Source organism: Silurus meridionalis, chromosome 4 (genome assembly GCF_014805685.1).
Source record: "Silurus meridionalis isolate SWU-2019-XX chromosome 4, ASM1480568v1, whole genome shotgun sequence".
Lineage (NCBI taxonomy): Eukaryota > Metazoa > Chordata > Actinopteri > Siluriformes > Siluridae > Silurus > Silurus meridionalis.
The window spans coordinates 1,072,448-1,084,947 of record NC_060887.1 but is presented as its reverse complement, the minus strand read 5'-3'; the positions used below and the strand labels follow the sequence as shown (position 1 = coordinate 1,084,947).

At 37.8% G+C, this 12,500-nt stretch overlaps 1 protein-coding gene across 2 annotated transcripts in view; it reads left to right on the top strand.

Moving 5' to 3' along the window:
- LOC124384638 (eukaryotic translation initiation factor 4 gamma 3-like) overlaps positions 1-12,500 on the top strand; it is a 1,295,064-nt gene that overhangs the window by 573,040 nt on the left and 709,524 nt on the right. The window lies entirely within an intron of this gene.

Here is a 12,500-nt window from a genome sequence, read left to right as displayed (position 1 = left end):
TCTGTCTTCACTGAACCTCCATGAGGAACAAGAGAAAATTGTAGAACGTGAGAGAGAAAGCTGGGCCAGAGAACAAAAACAACTGCAGGAACGTGTTGCTCAGCTTGAGGCCACATTAAAAAGAAATAAAGGAAAGAAGGCAAAACTAGACATGAAGAAGAGTAATAACTTACAGCTCAAGCCGACCAGGTCCCTCCAGGATTCCCTGAAACATTCTGAGGAAAAGAAGTGTGCAGATCATCAGAGTAAACATTTGAGGAGCGACAGAGAGCGACTGGAGCAACGTCTTGCTCAGCTGGTGACCACTTTGAATTTTGAACAAAATAAATTTAAAAAGGAAATAGAGATGATCGAACTAGACATGGAGGAGATGACCACCAGACACTTTCAAACCATCAGAGAGCTGCAGGATTCCCTGAATCATTGTGAAGAAGAAAAATTATTTAATGAGAGACAGAGAACGACTGGAGGAACGTGTTGCTCAGCTGGAGGCCACTTTGGAATTTAAGCAAAATAAATTTGAGAAAGAAAAAGAGAAGGCCAAACTAGACATGGAGGAGATGATCACCTCACAACTCCAAACCACCAGGGATCTCCAGAATTCCCCGATTCACTGTGAGGAAGAGAAGAAGACTGCAAAGGATGAGAGAGATCATTTGATGAAAAATAAATAAAAGGATAAACTAAAGGCTAAATGACAGATCAATCACTTAATACACAACTTCAATAATTCATGAAGAACAGAAAATGGCAGCAGTGGAGAGCAAAATGTCTGCTTAGCTCTGGGCAGGTTTAGATTCAGCATGTGAGCACATGTTATACATATAATAAAGGTATAAAAAAATTGTTTATTGTAATATTTTTAAAAATTACATGTTTAAATCTTGTGTGTTTTTTGTTTTTATTATTAAAATGTTGGACTTCATTTAAATTTAACTAAGAATTAAAATCCACATGATAAAATGTTGGGAAATGTGCCAAAAGTAAATGATATTAAAATGAAGGTTAAAAAGTAAAACTAAATTAAAATTATATTTATTTATTTCAATAACTCCATTCAGTTTGATCAATTCAGTTAAAAAAAGATTTGGTTCAATAATTTTGACTCCTTTGAATCAGTTCAAGTAACTCAGTTCAAAAGAGTTAAATAATAAAGCCCAGAAGAGTTGGTTCACTGGTTTCCACTATTTCCACTATCGTTCGACACTCAGTCTATTTTTACAACTATTTGTACACATTACAAACTGTGTACTCACCAAAATCCAAAGAAATAAATATGTATGTATGTATTTTTGTCAGGGATCCACCTGCCACGCCCCCTTTGGTGGCTCTCTATGCCTCCACTCTCCATAGAGCTCCAGGTTTAACCACGCACCTGGAGCTCCTCATCACTCATGCCTCCACTCTCTGAAGCTCCAGGTTTAGGCACACCTGAAGCTCATCACTCCTCCTACATAAACCCCTCACTCATTCACTCCCGTTCGTTATTGTTCATGTTGGACTTCCCGTACTGCATGTTTTGGTGTTCGGTTTTCTTTGGGACTTCTCTCAGCCGTTTCATCCGGACTCCAGAATCCCTGCTGCTCCCCTCCCTGTGCATCTCGGGTCTGCTCGCTTCTCCCAATGCGCTACTCGGACTATCTCTCTCAACCTGAGGACTGCCGTGTGTGTGTGTGTGTGTGTGTGTGTGTGTGTGTGTGTGTGTGTGTGTGTGTGTGTGTGTGTGTGTGTGTGTGTGTATCTCTCTCACGCATGCCATTAAAACCGAGCAGCTGTACTCCGCTTCTGCCTTTTGTTTCGCTCACACGTGACAATTTTATCCTCTTTGACTTTATTTTCTTGCTCTGAATTATGCTGCTGCTCATCTCTTCCATACATCATACATTCTTATAGGAAAACCAAGGACCAATTAACATCTGTTTACAGGCTGCATTTGGCCCTGGGACCAGATTTTGGATCCCTGAGATAACTAGAGTGCTCATGGAGTATTTCCAAATCTCCCAAAACACACTGAATTTGAAGATTAATTATATTTTCTAATGTCTTTTACAGCTTACCAGTTTGTCATTATAATAATGACACACATGATAATTGACAAATAAATTCTCCAATACACTCATCCAGACAGGTAGGTTCATATCTGTATTGTATTGTATTGTATTGTATTGTATTGTATTGTATTGTATTGTATTGTATTGTAATGTATTGTATTGTATTGTATGTTGTATGCTCAAAGAAAACTAAAACAAATAGAAGACAGAAAAAATAAATTGGGGAAAAAGAAAATTATTGTAAATTGGTTTTCATAGAACATGTAGGGATTAAAAAAACACAGGTAGGGACGGGACAAAACTACCTCTTTCTAGTGTGTTAAAACAAATCCAGACATGGATGGTTTGCTGAGAGACCCCAGCACATCAGGCACAGCGAAGTCAACAGACAGCCCAAGCAACTGCTCCGGCACTTGGAGACTCACCATGACGCTGATGCACCATGTTTGTATTCAGATCTAACAGCATTTGCAAACTTCTTTTCTTTCTTGCAGTGAAGAATCACTTACACTCTGTTTGCTCTCTAATCAGACTGACGACATAAATGAGGTTGGAATGAACACAGAAGTGAAGTCGAAGTAGATTCTAAGTAAAACTCACAAACATGCATGAGGTTGTTTATCATTCATGGTGAGATGTTCAGCTATGTATAGATCACTTTCTAAATGTGTGAGAGATCAGTGGAAAGATCTCTCACACATTTTATACACAAAGATTCTGTATCTAAAATGCAATTTGTACAACAGGTAAAATTCTTGGGGCATCTGATATCAGAACAATGTAAATAAAATAAAAGCAGAAGCAGGCAAAATATCCCTGTGCCCAAGTCCAAGGAACAGCTCATGTATTTCCTAGGAATGTGGTTGCAGGAATTTTCAAGACTGGAAACGTTCCATGGAAATTATCAGGAATATTTAGGTATTAACAGGAATTAATGGAAATAAAGTTGGAATTTACAAAATTGCAAGTTATCCTATAACAGGGAACTTAAATGTAGTTAAAAATAACTTGTGATAATCAACCAGATTGAATGCAGTTTCAGTTGAATTTCTACCTGTACATTCATCAATCACATGCACACAGCACACTTACTGCAGGGCTCCTGAGACCGTACCCCTACATGCACTGTGTTTTCTTCATGTAAACAATGAGTCACGCCTCAAAAAAGGTTAAAAACCACTGCCTTATGGGTAATAAAGACCAATAATCAGGATCTCAGGTCTACATTCCTTACTATTGAAGTCAACAGGACCAACACACACACACACACACACACACACACACACACACACACACACACACAATCCAGCAGTAGTGTTCAGGTGTTGTGAGGTGAATCCAGTGTTAACCCTGTCAGAATAACTGCTGAAAGATCATCCACTTTCTTGTGCCAATCCATGTGATTAATTATAAAGTACAGATGTTTAAGTGAATCAGGTTCTGCCCACATTAACTGTCAGCTATATTGCTTTCAGAGCTCAAAATGAACAAAGCACTAAAGCTGCAAGAAAATACCTCAACTTCAGTTTCTGTCAAATTCCTTTTCTTTAAGGACATCAAACATCACTGACTTTACTAAAGTGGATTTCAAGAAAAAAATGCCATCATTGAATGCTCTCTGTGATGAAGAGACATTAGACATGATTGAAATTCAAAATCTTTATTTATTTAATAGTGTTTATTGTGTCTCGCTGTAGTAAAAGTGTTCAGACTCTCTGTTTCTCTTGTCTTCTTCTTTTTTTTCTATTTCTCCTTTTCTTTTGAATGTTTTCTTGTCTCAGCTGAGCAACAATTTCCTCCCATCGCTCTCGGACTCTCATATAATGATCTGTTTTATTCTCTGAAGTCTTCTTTTCTTCCTCACAGAGATTCTGGGTATCCTGGAGCCCCCTGTTGGTCTGAAGCTGTAAGTTGTTCCTCTCCTCTATGTCAAGTTTAGTTTTCTCTCTTCGTCCTCTTGTTTTCTTTAAAATCCAACTTGGGCTCAAACTGAGCAACACGTTCCTCCAGTCGCTCTTTCTCTCTGATCAAATGATCTCTCTCCTGCTCTGCACTATTTTTTACTTTCTCACAGTGATTCTGAGTATCCTGGAGCTCCATGGTGGTCTGTTCCAAAGTGACCTCAAGCTGAGCAACATGTTCCTCCAGTTTCTTTTGTTCTCTCGTCCAGCTCTCTCTCTCACATTCTACAGTTTTCTCCAGTTCCTCATGGATTTTCAGGAAGACTGGAGCTCCATGGTGGTCTGCTCCAAAGTGGCCTCAAGCTGAGCAACATGTTCCTCCAGTTTCTTTTGTTCTCTGGTCCAGCTCTCTCTCTCACAGTCCACAGTTTTCCAGTTCCTCATTGATTTTCAGGAAGACTGGAGCTCCATGGTGGTCTGATCCAAAGTGACCTCAAGCTGAGCAACATGTTCCTCCACTTTCTTTTGTTCTCTTGTCCAGCTCTCTCTCACAGTCTACAGTTTTCTCCAGTTCCTCATTGATTTTCAGGAAGACTGGAGCTCCATGGTGGTCTGCTCCAAAATAAACTCAAGCTGAGCAACACGTTTCTCTAGTTGTTTTGTTCTCTCGTCCAGCTCTGGCTTCTCTCAGTTATGTCCTGTTCTGCTGCTTTCGCTCAGAAGCCAAAGTAGCCTCCAGCTTTTGCACCGTCTGTAGCAGAATGGCTTTCTTCTTTCTCTTCTGTTATCTTCTCTATCATTAGAAGAGAAAATGCATCCAAGTCTTTCTACTTTCTCCATGTGTTCCAGCTTCTCCTTCATTTCAGCAATCTGCTTAGTTTTCTTGTTCTTCTGGTTTGAAAAACTCTCTCAACCTTCTGAAGAGCTCCATGTTTATGCCTCTTTACTCACAAGCAAAAACCTTGGAAATGAGAGAAACAGAGACGCCTTCCCAATTATAGACGTTGCCTTACTGTGACGTCACAGGAGATGCCCGCCCTCCGTCTGTGACGTAACCCGGTCTCTCTTAACCTGACACTATGCGCATGCGCATATTACAGAGGTAAGAGCGGATAAAATATCATGTCTTCACAGCTTTTCTGTTGTTCCTGAGAGAAGAGCGATATTACAGTCATAAATAAGATAAAACGGCTGTAAACTGTGTATAAAGCGAGTGAATCCGAGTTGAGAACCGGAAGTTGACCGGAGTGACTCTATGAATGTTGCAGAATCATAAATGACCAGTAGGTGGCAGTGTGATGTGTATTAGAGCTCACTGTCACAGCAGGTAATTAGAAGTAGTGGAGCTCTAATGACGTCATTAATAGCGAGGACAAGACACACAGCAGTTTGGGATTCTTTTATTGACTTTATTGATTAATTGATTTGGAGTATGATTGTGTTTCTGATCAAAGTAAGTTCATGTGTATGGAGTAAAACAACCTGTACATTTCTCACTTCCAGACAGTATTATGAGATGTTCATCTGCTGGAAGTTCATGTTTAATGCTGCATGTTTTATAGGATTTATGAGCTGGAATAAATGTCCAAAAACCTCAATTCAACACTGAGTGATTTTTGTAGTTTGGTAGATATTAGATCTTTTGATGTATTATTCTTTTTTAAATATCTGTGTTTTAAATACACATTTATAAATAGCAAGGCTTTTACTGGGTAATAAATTAAAACATAAAGTCATAATTTACTGAAATGAAATTGAAAACATCAAAATACAACAAAAATAAATAAAATGACTATCAATATGTTTAAAACTAGAATAAATCTGTTTCAGACAGTTAAATACAGTGCAGTATTACAGCCTTATTTCATGTTCATTTTATAAACACAGTTTGTCATTATAATATTAATAATAATAATAATAATAATAATAATAATAATAATAATAATAATAATACTTTATTGCAATAGGGTGCTTTAGTACCTAAAGGTCTACATTTAAACATACTTTTATATTCTAAAATTATACATTTTATGATTATTATTATATGAAGATTTCCACATTTATATGATTTATCCTACAGATTAATCACTATAAAGAAAATAGAAACATACACAAGAATGTTATTAACAACTTGTACACTGTACTGCACGATCCATGTGGAATATAATGTGCATATAATATTGAATATTGTGAATGTAAACAAACATTCAGCAGTAGTTGAAAAAAATCAGGTCAGTCTCTGAGCATAAGCACTGAATCACTTGGAATTTACTCGCTCAATAATAAAAACTCTTTGCTATAGTTGTGAGGTGACTGATACACAAAGCCATGGAGCAGTTGGACACTGGGGAGACAATCAGATGAATGAAAGTAGAAAATGTGATAAAACCCTAAAGTTTATTGTGAGATTTGAGTCGTGATCGTTCAGATGCACAGTGTAGCAGCAATGACACAAACTTCACTTCACAACAAGAGCAAAAATACATGAATGAAAAATGAATGAACTTAAAATTCATCAAATGGAAAAAAAATCCAATGTTATTTAAACTTTGGAGAAAAATCTTATATTCTGTTAATCAATTCTCTCATACTGACCACTGGATGTTCTACGGCACCTCATGGTAAAGACTCTCTGATGACAGGAGACTCCACCATGATGCCGAGGCGATAAGAAGATCAGTAACATCCTGACATTGAGTTACAGTACAGTGGTCAGGGTCATACAGAGGTTTTCCAAGACGTGTTCCACTCAGAACAGACCTCACAAGGGTCCATCAAAGTCGAGTCCTCGTGCTGTGCGTCAGGTGCAGAAGCTGCTTCAGAAAACAGACACACGAGTGCTGCAGCATCGCTTTAATCACTTCTTATTTCAAGAAATCTTACCAAGTGTAATTATTTTACTGCACTGGCAAATCATTTGACTTGTTTCTAGTCTGTAGAGTTTCTTCTTAAATCATGCTTTTATTTCTTTATTTCGACGGATATTTTTTGCAGTGGACGCGTCATAATGTGTGCTGTGTGTTTTTATCCCTGACCACCGAGCACCATAGAGTGAATAAAATGTATTAATATTCTTCATTCATACAATTCGTACAAGATGATTCATACAAATCAATACAATTCATTTTAGAACTGTATTAATAGTGTAAAGAGTAAAGTTTGAAGTCATCGAGGATGTAACACGACTTTAAAAAAGAGCTGGAATAAATAGAGTGAGAACAGCAGCCGCTGCACAGACTCAGATCACACACTCTCATACAGTATTAGAAAAGCACTTGTATTCCTCTCAACCGAGAACAGAAAGCTGAGGGTACATTGGGAACAAGTTTCCCAAAACTGTATAGTTGCAATCTGGAAAACATATTGCCTGAATCATTATTTCTGCTCATTTATGCTGTGCAGATGATTGTGTGGATCCATAGGGTAGTGGTCGTCACATCTGCTTTACACACAGAAGGTCCTTCCAGTGGAACCATGCAGGTTGCAAACATGAGTGATGTTTATATATTACTCACAAATTGTTACTCAATCCTGGAAATAAATAAACAGTTTTGCATGTTTCTGCATTGTGGTTGAAACAGAAATGGAGGAAAAGCATTACAACATTAGAATCAGAGACTCAAGGGCATGGCTCTACTGGGGGTCAAACCCAGGACCTTCTGCGTGTAAAGCAGACGTGATGACCGCTACACTATGGAACCTGCTGCTGAGAAGGTTGATGTCCAATGTGCATAAATAGAAACATATCTCTCAAAATCGAACTGGAAAAATATAAATTAAACTTAGAAAATTCACTTACTCAAATGTCACAATCATCTCCACTGTTTTGAGCGTGTTAAGCTCCAGGTTTTTATGACTGCACCATGTCTCTCAGGTCTTTCTTCACTGAAGCAGGGTCGTTGGCTAAAAACTGATTTTCTGTTTTTGATTGACTGCTACACCATGGAATCTGGAATATTTTTCAGACAACATTTTACTTTCACTCATTACATTTTTACACAAATATCTGTCATTTTTACTTCTTACATTTTCAAAACCGGCTCGTTACTTTGTTTTAATCCATTGATTTGGTTAAATGTCAATATTTTTTATTTTTTTACCGAGCAAACCATTTCCTGTCATTGTGCGCCTTTTTCAATCCACTGGTGTATAATGTCCTGCCTCTCACTCACCACAGATGTAGACTAGTTTACGAAGCTAAGAATCAGCAGGCAGAAAATAAAACAAGAAGTAAAGCTGTGCTTTTGTAAAATAAAGTAAACAGACAGGGGGCGCTCTCTGTGCGAAATGTGCGATTATGTTGAGATTAAATATTTAATTTGATTGACACTAATATTAATATGATGTGAGGTCCAGTTACCACGTGACACTAAAACAGGTAGAAGTAGCAGCTACTTTTAACTTAAGTACATGTCAGAGCCAAAACTTCTTTATACTTTTTTACTCAAGTGAAAGTTAAAGATACTTTAACTTTACCTGAGTATTTTTAAACATGAGTATCTGTACTTCTACTTAAGTAAAGTATGTGTGTACTTTTGCCACCTCTGGTACAGTATGAGGTAATGGTCTGTGATGTCATCACTCTGAGGTAAAATATCTATATCAGTGACGTCTGCTCCGTGGGATATTATTAAGTCTATTAAGGGTCCGTGGTGCCCGGTGCGGAGGAACGATACCTGGGCGGGCCGTGTAGTAGGTGAGCTGGGCCAGAGCAGAGAGACAAGCGAGTTGAGGTGCTGGGAGCATTAGGTTCAACCCAAGAATTTACCTTGGACGAGTGAGCATCCGTCCGTAATGTTTCCAGCACCTCTTTCCACTCTCGCAGCTGAGCATGCTTTCCATGTAGATCGCAAATCTGTTTCTTCAAAGCCTCCAGCTCCAACTCCACCGTTTGCAACTCAAAGGAGTCCTCACCTGTGCTCAAAGGCAGACACACAACCGACATAGTGCTTATAATCACGAACAGATTTAAGAAAAAATGTGAGGCAATGAATGTAGTCAACACTAGTGGTAGTCGAGTTAACGAGCTACAGGCACAAGTCAGGAAGACAAAAAACAATTCAGGTTGATTTAAAGAGGAAAAAGAGGAATATAAATAGCAAAGTTTAGTTTGAAAATGCCAACAGAAATACAAACACGGAACTCGCGGCAAACAAGTCAAACACAGGAAGCTACATCACAGGAAAGTGAATAAAGCGTGAACACGTTTCTTCATGCCAGTTTTGTTATGAACATCATTATAGTTAGGACTGAAAACGAGGACATAGAGTAACGAATGTGTGAGAGCGTAATGGCTGCATTTCCAGACTTATTGAAGGAAAATATGTACACTGGAGATCAAAATTAGAGAACAATTTATAAACAATTGAACAATTCTGATATAATGTCATCTTCACTGCTCAACAGTTGAAGGAGTTTTTGTCCTGTCTATACCATGCTACCAGAACACCTTTTCCACAAAATAACTAAGGCATTTAAAAAAACATTATTTTGCAGAAAAACACTGATCAAAATTAGAGAACACTTTCAGATACCTCCCAGTTATTTGTGTAATCTGGCACCTGGTGCTAATTTCCTTGATTATCTGTCAACCCCTATTTAACTGGCAGCCTAACTTCCAGTTTCACTGACTCTGCAAGATGGTGGCCCGTACTAAAGTGACTGAAAGCCTCCGGCAGCAGGTTGTCCAGATGAAGGCCAAAGGGATTACCCTATCAGCCATAGCAAGACAAGTTGGTCATTCCAAATCTGTGATTTCAAGAATATTGAATCTTCACAACATCACAAACTCATTCAAGTCTGCCAAGAAGGCTGGTCGTCCAGAAGACAAATACAAGAGAGGACAGGATACTGCAGAGGATCTCAATGGGCAATCGTTTCCACACTGCAGCTGGAATTGCTCACCAGTTCAGCTGAACAGGGTAAGGATCTGTCTCGTCATACAGTGTCTCGACGTTTAAGAGCATTAGGACTGAAAGCCCACTCTGCACAGTACAAACCCAAATAACCTGCAGGATTTCATCTTCATGATCACAACACTTCAAACAAAACATCTACAGTACATACAGGATTCAAGGCAGAGTTAAATTACAGAAACAAAACAGAGTAGAACAGGAGCTTTGAGGTGTGGGATTTTGACTGTGTTTATGTTAACAGTCTGCTACACTGACTCAGGACTACAGTGTATCTGATCAATCACCACCTCAACATCATTTAGCTGTAATAAATGGACATTCAGTGAAACCCAGATGAGGATGGGTTCAGGACTACTTGTATCTGATCTGGTTCCTCATTTCGCAGATGCCTCTCGGGAGTTTTTCTGCCACAGTCGCCACCGGCTTGTTCATCAGAGACAAACTTACACATATAGAACATCTTAGTTATTTTTATCACCACATTATCTGTGTAAAGCTGCTTCGAAACAATGTTCATTGTTAAAAAGCAATACAAATAAAAATGAATTAAAAATCTGGTTTTGTTGAAATAACAGGTTAACAGATGATAACTGGATAAATAACTAATGAATAAAAGCTCCATCCAGCCAATTAACATGCAAACTGCGGAAACACTTCATATAAACAGAATGTAGAATCACTGAAAGCATTTTAAATGAGATTCATTTGTCCGTTTTGTGTATATACAGGATTCAGGGCCATTTTTCTAGATTGATATTTGAAGGTAATTTTGTATTAAAATAATATTTTGCAGTGTGTTTGTGCTTTAAGTGCTTTGGGACTCAAGTCTCCAGCTGGTCATGTGACCAGAGTGATGTGTACAGAATCGCTTTTATGATGTCATAATACAAATTTGAGTATCTCATTGACAACCACCAAACAAACATTTTGAAGATTTTCAAAATTTCATGGAAATTTTCAAAATTTTGCAAAAACATTTATGGCTCCATGAATTAATAAATAGAAACATTAAGATTTATAATCAAATCGAATCCACATGTCAAGATGTGATCATAACCTTGGTAAAATAAAAGCTGATTCTTTTATATAAAACACTATTTGTAAACAAACATTAGGGACCTCTGGGTCTTCAATATCAAGGTTTACATCAAATGTTAGGATCTTTTAGAGATCTTTTCCAAACATTGGAGCATTAATTGTTTTTGTAATTAAACCAACATGCTTTTTATTATTAAACTTCTCTCTGGACACGCACTGTTGGTGTGTCTCTGTTTATTCAGGTCTGTGCGGCAGTAATGGCGAGTCGAGGCGAGAGCAAGACGAGTTTCTCAAAGTGGAAATATGCTCATTATTTCACTTTAGTTGAGTATAAAGACAAAAACTTTTTAGTCTAATGTAAGCTGTGTCTTTCTGGTTCGAAGCTCGTATCTACTGCGATAGCAACACCTCCAGAAACTCCATGCCTGAGGAGCTAGAAGCTAGAAGCTAACCGGTGTTCTGTTCTACATTGTTGATAGTTTTCATACTTCAGCTGTGAAAGGAACATTTTTAAGAACTCAACACAACAGCTTTTATGATGCAGAAGCCACTTTAGTTTTGTTTTAAGTCAGTTTTGTGTTTGTAGACCATAACAAGGGCATTAATGGGAACATTAAAGAAGGTTCTTTAAAAGTAACTAAAAAGTTAGTTTTAACAGTAACACATTACTTTTTGGTGTAAATAATCAACTAAGTAATTGAGTTACTTTTGAATAAAGTAACGGTAACTGTAACTAGTTACTATTTTTAGTAATGATTAGTATAGTATATTTAATCAAATTCAAGTAATAATCAGTTAGTAATAAATAGAGTAGAATAGGGTCTGACTAATGTTATGAGTGTGTAGGAGAAACAAAAACAAGACAGACTTAAGCATGTTTATTAGGAGATGGAGTTGATGCAGGAATGGTCGTCATAGTCTTCATTGTTGGATGAAGCCTGTCCCAGGATCTCCAGAGTGTGTACACCCTGAATAAGATATCAGTCCTTTGCAAAGCCCCATGCACAAACCCTTCACACACTCATTCACACTTTAACACAGAACTGCACACAAACTGACAGTTACTTCAGCACACACACACCATCATTAACCTGGAGAGATTCCTGCTGAAGTGCACCTGATCCTCAAATCCCTCTTTCTCATGAAAACATCCCTGAGAGCTGCCTATCATGTAATGCTGACTGAGAAATCAGAGCTAGAATTGTGTTCAGGGCTGAAGTGTGATTTCTTTTTACTGTGAATGTCACACTTTCATCACATTGTTGCATTTGTGGTGAGTTGGAGAAATTATTATAAATATTAGACTGTGGGTTTTTTTTTTTTTTTGTGGCTCATAGTAGATGGATTTCTGACTTTAAATTGCTCCTGGGTTTGAATACGTTAGCAATGTGTTTATGACCTGTATGTAGGAGTAAATATTTATTATTGTGTTAAGGTTTTTCTCCTTTGTGAACACAAGATGGCGCAGTCACTTGTCTTATTGTGGGAAAAGTACTAGAGCTCCACACAACCCTGCTCACATTCTCTGATGATGAATCCTCATTTTCACAATAAAACCTCTGTGATATAAACTACAGCTGTTCTTCTATCATACA